Source organism: Notothenia rossii (genome assembly GCF_949606895.1).
Source record: "Notothenia rossii genome assembly, chromosome: 7".
Lineage (NCBI taxonomy): Eukaryota > Metazoa > Chordata > Actinopteri > Perciformes > Nototheniidae > Notothenia > Notothenia rossii.
In genome coordinates this window covers 30637854-30649873 of record NC_136905.1, presented here as the reverse complement: position 1 = coordinate 30649873, position 12020 = coordinate 30637854, and the positions used below count along the sequence as shown (strand labels likewise).

At 38.7% G+C, this 12020-nt stretch overlaps 1 long non-coding RNA gene across 1 annotated transcript; it reads right to left on the bottom strand.

Moving 5' to 3' along the window:
• Window positions 1-645: 645 nt before the first annotated feature.
• On the bottom strand, window positions 646-11399 carry LOC307045752. Its single transcript, XR_013809981.1, has 2 exons — window positions 1015-11399; window positions 646-794 (listed from the first exon to the last, which is right to left on the bottom strand). It is a non-coding gene; the product is annotated as an uncharacterized lncRNA (long non-coding RNA).
• Window positions 11400-12020: the final 621 nt, after the last annotated feature.

Genomic DNA, 12020 nt, shown 5'->3' with positions numbered 1-12020 from the left:
GCTGCTTTAGTTGTTCTGACTGCTAAAATCCTCTGTTAGGACATTTAAATAAACATACTCTTAACACCCTCGGACTCTGCGTTGTGTTTCGTATGTGTGATGGGGTGTTATGCAGAGGGGAGGAAAACAGGCCACAGCAGATTGGGATTGTGGTGGAGATGCTGAGCAGTTATTTAATTGTTGCGTGTAATTATTATTATACTGCGTGCTTCTTAGTTATTCCATCTTTTGCTGTAACATGGATCTGTATGTAACTCTATATTTACTTGTTATCTACCACACTTCCTTCTACATCATTATACATGGTGTATATAGGATATATATTTGTATAAATATCTGTCAATTGTATAATTTTATTTTTCGTATTTGGGATTTGTCTTTTGTCCACTCAAATACACTTGGCCCTTTCTCTTTTCCATGTGGAAAATGGCAGCTGCATATTCTGCTTTTCTCGTCTGGCTCCCTGTCTGCTCAATTATATAATGAATTACTAATAATCATTTAAACCTGTTATTACCAATATTTCACAAATTCTTCATGTAAACTTAAGAGTACAGCTGTATGTTGAGTATGTCAACTTTGCTTGGTTCATCTTACTGGGGAGCAGCTACATGGATGTCGGTGCAGTCCACAATAATTTTGCAGTTGAAGGCAGAATGAATTTATTATTGACTCAGAATGAAGCACAACTTTGTGTCATACAATACATTGACTTTATTTGTAATTGTGTAAAAAAATATGAGCATTGATTAGCAAGCAGGACCTGCAGGAACAGAGAATGGTGATGGATGGAGCTGGGAAGAGAGAAGAATAAAGAAAACAGATCAACTTTATTATCGGATATTAAAAATTCAATTTCAAAACAAGTTGCCGCTCCTACAGTTTTCTAGTATGTAAAGATGATTTCACATGACCAATGCAAAATATCACACTCAATACATGTGTGTCTCTGAGGGGTGCATTGTGCCTTGGATGTATATAAATAATATACCATAACCAAATACTATTACGTACAGTGGAAATCAGGTTGCCAGAGCAGGTCAGTCCAGTGTGCATGTTCCTAAGGGTCTCAGCAGTTACAGGTGAGGTAAAGAAAATAAAAGAGAAAAAGGTCAGTAACAACACTTTAAAGTAACAACACTGAATAATTATCTATTTTAATCATTTTCTCTCAGTAATCACTCAACTACTGTCTTTCCAACAAACAGATTGACTCACTATCATCACAATGAAACACGTCCAGAAGAATGTCATGCAAAGCTGCCTGCCTTCCTTCCTTCGACTCTCCCTGAACTGCCTGATATTTTAATGTTCAATGTTAACCATTTGTGCAAATAGCATTAAGTAGAAAATATGCTAATGTGGCGTTAGCCTACCTCCCGCCCCCTTAGCACCTGGTGGAGGGGGGGGATAGGCTACTCTTCTAATGTTTCACAAAATACTTACCATCATGACTACTCTTACTGTTTAACATTTTGGTTTACTTCATGTTAAGGCTAATACAAATGACAAGGCTAAGTAATGTAATGTAATGCTAACTAACATGCTCGCTACTAGCTAGGTAGCTAACTTGACTATGTTCCAAGCAAAACATGTATTTTACCTGATATGTTTGGTCCAACGACTCCTGGTCCTTTCATAAGACGGGAAGCGATAGAACGAGCAAGTGGTATGATCTCTTTTGTGATTACAACCTGGTACAAAGCACACAGGCATCTTGTAAAAGTGAATTTATTGGAGCAATCTCTTATTTATTGGAGGGAATAAATCAGTCTTCTTCTTCCTCTTTGCTTTGCGAGTCGCAACCAGTCTTGGAGCATTATCGCCTATGACATCACTTACGCGTCCCAGAATGCATTTGGGATTTGTAGTCTTTCTAGTTGCGTATTTTTCATAGTCTTATATTTCAACAGTTTTGCGACAAACTGTGACTTTTTTTACATGGAAATGATTGTTTAAGATTGACAAACATCATATGTGTCATTCGTGGCACAATTCAAACGGGATCAAAAGATGACTTTTCTCTCTCCATTGACTTCAATGTATAATTTTCCGCTTCCGGGGTCCCATGGAGGCTCCCGGAAGGGGAGGGACTTCGCCTCTCTATATATCCTCTGCTGGCTCCTCCCCGCCAGCCGGCTCACCTCGTCTCCAATGTCCGTTATTGCATTTAAACAGAGGATAGGTTCTTTTCACATTCAATATATGCTTAACACGCCGTTTCTCCTCATATTCTCTTTCATCACTTTTCATTTAACACATTCTAAACGCTGTAATCAATACTCTAAACAATACTTCTCGGCTCGTTTGGTTTCCGGTCATTCCGGATGTTGTCACATGCTACTCTCGTCTGTAAACAATAATGTATTCAAATAAACTGTACTTTCATTTAATATTCAACATGGTAGTATCTCGACATCTATCGTTGTAGTGTTAAATCAGTAGGTTTCGGTTTTCACCACACCAAGTCATTTCGCTTCTCAATTCACCTCTTTAGGAAATCGTATATTAGCCACATGCTACATGCTAACCGTAGATGAAGGATTTTCAGAATAAAAGCTTAACTGCTTGTGCACAAGAATTTCTGGTTTTTCAGTATAAAAGAGCGTTTAAACTGACGGTATGTTTAAGCTACATTATACCATCAAAACATTGATTTTAATTTCTAACAGTCCCTCCTTACACACCTAAAAGGTGTGTATAATACTGAAATCAATGAGTTCTTCATCTGAACTTTGCATATTACATATCTCATATTAACAAACCTACAATCAAATGGAATGGTTTCCCAGCCGGCTTTACAAAAATACAAAATAAATTATTGTCTGTGTTCAAACATAAAAGTTTTCCCTTGTGCATAACTTCTAGTGTTTACATTCAATATCATTCTTCAAAATAGCAGCAATGGCTTGGTATCAGAACATTTCTTCCTCCCTCCTTTCACAGAAACCGTTCTCATACCACACTCAGTGTTAAGGCACTTGTTTTTACAAAGTGAAAAGAAACAAACCATTTTAGAATAGCATAAAATAATAAAGTCAAATAAAATGGAATAGAATAGTGTAAAATTAATTGGAATAATAAAAATATTAAAAATATACTATCTTGGAATAGTATGAAGTAAATTGAAATGGATTCACTCCATTTTAATTTTGCTCACTTCTTCACATGATTTCATCATTTAAAGAATCACATCGGCTGGACATTCATTGATCAATCTCATCTCCGAACATCCATATCATTTAAACTAACTCATCATTGTCATCCACATCTGTATACGGAGTGGGTCGTCTTGTTCTGCTAGCATTTGTAACCGTCTCCTCCTGAGAAATTTACCCTCCCTCCTTTCATACCATTTAAGGTATGAAAGTAATATGCTCTTTAGAGGGGGCCGTTGTGCGTTCTACTCTGGGGTACGGCATTCTAGACAGTCATTTCTGGGAGAAGATTTTGGTCAGTTACAACAGTTGTAGAATTTCATCACTTAAAAGTTCCTACTCAGTACCTTTGGGTGGTCTGTTCTAATGCAGTGATAAAGTCCCTGAAATGGTGTGAAAACCGGTGGAATATCAATAACTCATTATACTAATTTATTTTCAATTCTGTTCTACTTAAATAGCTATGCTAACCCCTTTTACAGTGTGTGGAACCTTGGGTGCCCGAGCATGTGATAATTACTCCCTCCTTTAACAAGGATTTTAAAAACAGAAGTCATTTCATTAATGGTTTGTAGTTTAATTCAGGAATTTACATTAATGGCAGATATGTTTCTCCTTTAAATAACATCTCTAAATGTCAGGTCATCTGGTGAATGGATGACCTTTAGGAGCTGGTGGCGCTTGTCTTTTAAAACTCATACTCTGGTGCCGTGCGCTCCCTCTGAAGCTGCAAGTAAGATTTAAAACATCTGCAGGGTGGGTTGAGCGACCCCTTCTCCCTAAACGATGTTTGTTGTAACAAATATGCACCATCACAATGAGTGCTCCAAGGCCCTGCATGTATTGCTCCCAACTACATTAGTTTTAAAAAAAAATTAAACTTTGCTTTCGCTCTTTGCCCAGTGTCATTTTAAAACTCTACATCTTGGACGAAAAACAACTGTTATTTCCACCTTAATCTTCCCTCCTGAGGTAATAACCATGCTACAATGGAGAAATCAATACTCTAGATTGGAATACCATCTTTGGCTTGGTACTAGCTCTACCTTTAACATTTTCCATACAAATAAAGATTTGTCTGCTTTTATAGAGTGGTTACTAAAACCATCCCTTTAAACTGTAGGTCTATACTGTAACAAATTAAATCTTACCCAAATTCACACACGAATAAAAAACTCTTAAAGAATAATTTGTTCATATGATGAAAAGATTGAATAATATGTTCTACCCTCAGTGTGTTTTTAGGGTTATTTAATAGTTTCCTCTTTCTTTCTTTCTTTATAAATTCACCAATTGATTAATTCATGGCTAATAAATCTTTTTCTTTACGTATTTCTCGTTGGTGAATAAGTGTGTTTATGTGTAAACTCACAAACTCCCGTTTTCCTTCTCTCCCCCTCTGGTTGTCAAGCCACGACCCCCTCACATTCTGCCGGACCATGCCAACTCCTCCGTTCTTTCCTCTCTTCCGTCCACCTTCTCCTCAGTCCATCTGCTCTTGGATCCTTCCGCTGTAACTCTTTTCAGTGTCCCATCTGCTTTGCTTTTCATCTCCTCCTTTACAGTCTCTACTGGTTGCTTGGAGGGCGTATTCCGCTCTCATGTCCCACACTCTGCTCTTGTGCCCAAATCTTGTGGCTCAGCTTGGAACTTCATGTCCTGTGGGGGACCGATGAGAGTGTGCCTTTTTATGTCACCTGGTTTTGGTTCTGGATGCCTCAGGTGGAGATAGTTCTGGATGCAGCGTTGGAGTTGTTGGTTCAGCTCTGGTTCTCTGTCTGTTCTATGGAGGAGGAGGAGTCTTCCGTGGTGAGGTCTTTTGTCTGCTTGGAAGTTGGGGTCGTAGCGTTCTGACAGGTGGAGAGAGAGAGAGAGAGAGAGAGATCTCGGGACGCATTATCTATAGTTAATTCTAACACACTGAGGTAAAATAAATCCAACCTTTTCCACTCTATTTTCCTAATCTTACTATCCATCTTAGTTGTTAAATGTCATCTAAACACAATTCATGTCTACTAATAATTTTACCATATCCCTAAACATTGCCTTCACCCACTGTAACATGTTTATTCCAATTAACTCTTTCAGGAAACCATTTTCTTCTATAAATTTAAATACCTACATGTTTCAAGCACCACATATTTCACACACTATAAAAGAACGTCTCCATATTTTCTCCATCACTTTAAATCTGACTGTTATTTAGAACCGTAGTAACTTTTGTGACTGGACATATCTGCAATGTCGCCACTATCTGCTGGGGAATCTTGTTCATAGAGTTTGTACGTACAAAGCTGTACTTGTGGGTTAGTACTAGTAGCCTGTGTCTAACAATCATTTTCAATAATTGTGCTCAGGTCACCGATCGGTTGTTCATAGCTTAACAGGGGGTGTTTCTGGTACAGACTAAAACATGGATCCAGTGTATTTAGAGATTCCCCTAATCTGTAAATCCCCATCACTTACATATCCCAATCACTTAAACCCATCTCATCATTTGATACAAGAACTGCATATAAGGGGGTGAATAATCTTGATTATAACCGCCTCTTGTTTGGGACCGAGTATTTCTAACTCCTCCTCTTGTTGCTCAGCTGATCTTTTGGCTCTGGGGATAAGTGAAAGTCTCTGAAACCCAGCTGGAGTCTTGTTAGTGATGTGGGCATTCTATGAGTGAACTAATGGATCCATGTCTTACATAATATTGTACTCCCCTTCCAACCAGAAAGGTGCCAAGTGTAATGAGCACAATCAACAATGCTATTCTGACTCTTATCCCTAGGGGACCCCACAATTGGTTTGGCTTTGTTCTTGTCATCATCTCTATTTTATCCCTGGTTGTGTCCGTTACAGAATTTAAATAATGAGTCCAAAAATAACATACAAAAAATTGGACTCTTTTTCAGATGTAAAACCAAAAAAATAGGTTTTCACATTAATGTACAATCTATAAAAATCTATAGACAATTTGTCTTTTGAGCTGTTTCTATCTTTATCTTATTTCTATTTATTGTTTTGTTCCAGCTCTGCCAAATCAGTCCTAACTCCCAATAATGTTCTGGAAGTTGCCAGTGAAGGGTGACAATGTGTGAGGTGGTGTCAATTTGCTCCTTTTTCTTTACCTTTAAACCGGAGCGCGTTTGAAGTTCGTTACAACTTTTCACGCTTCCGTCCACCGGGGATCAGCCCACTGTCTTTTGTGAACTTTCACCCTCACCCAATCACCTGGCCGAACAGGAGTCTCTTCTGGTGTCTCGTCTGGTATCTCTGTAGTTTTCCTAGCCTGCTGTGTAGACAAAACTTGCATAATATTACTCAGAGTTCTGACATATTCATCCACTTCTATTTGTCTAATATCTAAAACTGGACCACTCCCTCCTTGGAGAAGGCCCGAGCTTCGGCATACCTCTTGTTGACTACATGTTATTATTTATTAACTACAACGTCACTGAAATCAACATATCTGTATAATCATGACACTCCCTCCTTTGAGCATAAAATGCTCAATTAATATTGCAATGATTACCGTATTATGAACAGGACATGTAAAACCCATAACGTTGCATTAAAGAAATATAACTTCTCCGTGTACCCACAAGGGGTACAAAAATATCGTATGATTTATGGTTTTCTGATGGTATAAATGCATATTCACTATTAAAAAAATCAGCAATTAGCACTTCTAATAGTTTACTTGTTTCAATAATGGCTTTTGTAATGGTATTATGCATCATCGTTGCTGCGAAAAACAATACCCCTGGTGTCGCTAATGCGTCTCAATAATTCTAGGATTAGAGGATTGGTTGACACTGCTGAACTAACATATGATAAAATAATATTTCTCCAAACTGCAGGGAAAATATGAACTATTCTCTCAGAGAGTGACCTGCATGAAGGGCTGGTGCCCCTCACTCAAATGAGATATTGCCTTACGCACAACACCACAAATCAGTAAAGTTACTCAAGAATAAATAAATAAAGACTGATTCTTCAAACTGTTGTAAAAACCCTACAACTTCTTCATCCAAGCTCTCAATCAGTGTTATGTTATTTAATCTGCAGCTCACGCCTTAAAACAGATACTTCAGACCGATTATAAAATTGTGTTTATGAGAAAAATGTAATCTGACTCCATAAATCAAATAATTGTTTGATTAAAAACTGCACTTCTGGCTAACAATAAATGAAGTTCCCCTTTAAACACAGCCCCGGTCTTCTGACGGGGTCCATCTATGTACTGGCTGGAAAATGTTGGGCCAGTCTCCGTCACTCCGTCACTCCGTCACTGTTCTCCCGTTAACAGTCACTCTCTAGTTCAGCTGGGTTCTTGTTGACTTCTTCACTGGTTTGAGACAAGCGACCCTATCGGACACCTCCCTTTGTAGCCAGACTTCACCACCACAGAATCGAGTTTCTGTTTTCAGGTCTGGACAGCTTCACGTCAGGTGTATCGCCGCCCCTTGCATATTTTGGGTGGAAGCCCGTCTTCTTGACCTCACTAGTTGTGTGGACACAATAGTTTTCTGTGTGGGGGAACAACATCACTCGTAATGTATTTTCCTTCTCATAATTACAAAAATAGTCTGCTAAATGTTCTACTCTGCTACTTCTAATCTGTGGATGCTCTGTGTAAATGCAATATTCTACTCACTATCTTTTAAATAACATTCAACCTCTCCCTCCTGTGGTGACATATGTGGCTCTATGTAGCTGGATTTCCAAATACTCGTTCTCCAGTGGAGTCCTCCCACACTCCTTCACATCTCTTCAGGAAGGCATACATGTCTTCCCCCGGTTCTTTTCTCAGACTGTTGAGGGCATGTAAACTCCGTGTTGTTGGGTAGATGTGACGAATAGCAGCCCAATAATTTGACCTGATGTAGTTGAATGGAGTGTCATCTGGGTCATTTGTGCAATTGGCCTCGGAATCTATTGCTCTCACTTCAAGTCGTCTTTCAATCCGTCCGAGCAGGGCCCTCATGTCTCCCAAGCACAGGTGGTCCTGGGCTGTGTATCTCTTCAGATCATTCACCCACTTCTGACCTCCTTTCGTGAGTGGAGGTAGCTTTGACACTAATGCTTCCATGTCCCCGTGAGTCCATGATTTGTATCGAAATCCTCCTCTTCCAGCCGCTATCAATGGCATGGAGGTATATGCACCGGTTCTTCGTTCTTCTTGTTCTCTCTGTTGTCTATCTGCAACAATGTCATTATGGGCTTTAACTGCCTTTCGTCTCTCTTCCATTCCTCTGTTGAGTTCCTTTTTCATTATTCTGCCGAGTTCTTCCACATGTAAGCTGTTTGTCAATCCTTGGCTGGCATCTTCCAGATGGAGTACCAGACTTGCAACCATAGCTTTTCTTTTTTCAGCTCTGTTCATAGCAATGTTTACAGGTCCATACCAAGAGGGTTGTCCGGCTTTGATCCATGTCCTCTGTCTTTTACTTGAAACTGTTAAAGCATCGGATCTGATTTTTACCCTTTCCTTGATATCTGCAGTTGAGCCTGGCCCTGCGTCTAGTCTCAACTTAGTTTGTTTTGGTGACATGTTCTCTAATTATTTATGAACTTATCAAAGATGAAGCACTAATCTTCTGACTAGCACCTTCGTTGCTGTTCGTCCGAACTTTAACTTTTTTTTTTTTTTTTTTTTTTCTTGCTCAAGGTTTTATTATTTTTATAGATTTTTTTTTTTTTTTTAAGTTTAAGGTAAAATATTAATAAAGTTAATTAATATATAAAAAATATGCAAAATTAAAATATGAAATGTTAAAATAAAGTTGTACCGTGTATGGTTTTGACTTTGAAATATGAATTTGGTTCAAATTCACAATGTTATGGTGTTTCCGCTATTTGGGTAATAATTCTGTACTACCACCAGAGTGCGCTATTTTAAATTCCAGCTTAATCCACTAGGGAATAGCTGTTTCAAAACTGACTCGTTTTTAACAAGGAGAAACTTAGTTTCCTCAAAAATATCTTTAAAATAGGAATTTACACTATGGTTAAACAACACAGCACATAACCGCCAAAACACATTTGCAAAGAAGAATATTCACAAAACCGCCAATACACATTTACCAGCAGAAGTACTTCCAATAGTTCTAACTCTAACAAGTAGTATGATGTTCTTTAGAAGATGGAATGCCTAGCCTCAGTGTGTTAAAGCAAACAGAGTACTTCAATTAGCATTTCATGAAATGGTGACTGCCGTGTGGCTCACCGTGAACATGAGGTCAAGACAAGATGGCAACTGGTTTTCCAACCTTTGACCTGAAGAACAAAGGGATTTGAGAAAACACCTGGAGTTGAAATTGGTGAGGTGATATTTTGTCTAGTAAATTCAACACACAACACTGTAGTTTAAAATAACATTTCTATTTAGTTTACAATGATAAATGGGCCTCATACCCTTACGTCATAGCCCTCTACCCATGTACGTAAATGTTTTGACTTTAAGAGCCAGTATGGTCTGTTTAAATGGGCCTCATACCCTTACGTCATAGCCCTCTACCCATGTACGTAAATGTTTTGACTTTAAGAGCCAGTATGGTCATCTCTTCTGTTTAAACACGCTATTTATGGGACAAATAGGACGCTAAGCAAACACAATCAGAAGAATATCGTCTATCTAACGCACGAATGTCGCACTTCCTGCCGTAATCCACAACGCAATGTCTTGAAAAACAGAAATAGAGTAACCACTGAAAGCTTCAAACTCCTCAGGCCTTTTCCTTGAAAAAGGACTTTTTTTAAAACAGCCTCACACTGTTGTTACACAAAACACTCACTCCAATAACCTTAGCTTCAAACTTTGGCTGTGTCTTTGCCTCAAGCAGTCCCGACTGCTTAATGGCCTAAAACCATTCACGTAAAACGTAAAACGCAACAAAAGACACATATAGTGATTGGCCTCTAGCCGACATGTAATAACAGACAAACGAATAGCATGCAGGGTTAAATAGAAAAAAAGAAATTGAACTCACCCTGCCTGTAACAAAGCAACGCCACGTGGTATGATACCAATGTTTATCAATTTAGGCTTGTTTTAACTTAAATTGCACAGCTATTTTCAGGATCCGCTGGCCGCCGTCAAACACACAGAACTAACATTGTCCTACATTAACTATTGAAGAATTCGATATAACAGGTTTCTCCTTACCTAGTTGATTTGAGCTCTCTGTGTGTTGAACGGATGCCAGCGGGTCCAGCAAGCAGCCTGCTGTAGTCTCTCCCGGTTTTGCGAGATCCTGGCTAGCTCGCCAATTGTTAAATATGTTCTTTATTCTCACGTCCAGGAGAGAAGCTTTAAAATGAGACTAAATGGAGTCTCTGAAAAGATTCAAATGGGATACTTTAATTAAAAAAGGCGCGGTAGTGTTACAGACAGAATATTGTTCCGGCAGAAAACAGCTGTGATCTGGTTCTCCTGAGCAAGAAGAAGACAGCGGATCTCTCCTCCGGCGCTGCTATATATATCCTCTGCTGGCTCCTCCCCGCCAGCCGGCTCACCTCGTCTCCAATGTCCGTTATTGCATTTAAACAGAGGATAGGTTCTTTTCACATTCAATATATGCTTAACACGCCGTTTCTCCTCATATTCTCTTTCATCACTTTTCATTTAACACATTCTAAACGCTGTAATCAATACTCTAAACAATACTTCTCGGCTCGTTTGGTTTCCGGTCATTCCGGATGTTGTCACATGCTACTCTCGTCTGTAAACAATAATGTATTCAAATAAACTGTACTTTCATTTAATATTCAACATGGTAGTATCTCGACATCTATCGTTGTAGTGTTAAATCAGTAGGTTTCGGTTTTCACCACACCAAGTCATTTCGCTTCTCAATTCACCTCTTTAGGAAATCGTATATTAGCCACATGCTACATGCTAACCGTAGATGAAGGATTTTCAGAATAAAAGCTTAACTGCTTGTGCACAAGAATTTCTGGTTTTTCAGTATAAAAGAGCGTTTAAACTGACGGTATGTTTAAGCTACATTATACCATCAAAACATTGATTTTAATTTCTAACAAGACCGGGCAAAAAGTGGGGGGAAACTATTCTGCACCCCGTGCAACTGTGTGTTGGAGCATAAGAGAAAATCGACGGTGACGACCCACTTTGATTCATTCAAACATTCGAAAATGCTTTCTGCTGCTGCGGACAAGAAAGTCAAACAACTCACGTTCACCAAGGCATCAACATCCAAAACCCTTTCGAGGGCTACAAGAAACGAAGTGAGTAGCCTACAAGATTGAAGCTGGTCAGATATCGAACGAGTAAATGAAAACAGAATGAGGCGGAGAAGTGTGTGTGTGTGTGTGTGTGTGTGTGGGGGGGGGGGGTGTGTGTGTGTGCTATTAAAATAGCCCAATTGCTTTTACAATAAATAAACATTGAATGTGTTTAATTGAATAGTAAAGGAGTTTAACGTTAGTGGCAGGTTGTGTGTGAGAGAGAATAAGTAAGACAGCCCAATATTTAAAAAAATTGTTATTATCTTTTCCCGCATATTTCGCATATTTCGCAACTTTCCGCATATTTCGCAACTTCACGCAATTTCACCGCATAAAATCACATAAAACCCCCGCATGTTTAATCGCATAATCAAGGATTTTAGCCCGCATAATCAAGGAATTTAGCCCACATAATCAAGGATTTTTGCCCGCGTTTTTCTGGAGGGTCTAATTGTTGAGTAAATAACAGTGTGTTATTTAGAAAAGAATAACAAATTAGAAGGAACATTTAAAACAAAAATACAGATTTCAGTATTGTGAGGCTCTGAGCCCCATTTATTTTCCTCACGGACGGCAAAAAAAGTCCGACATTATACGATTTAAAATGAAAACAATAAT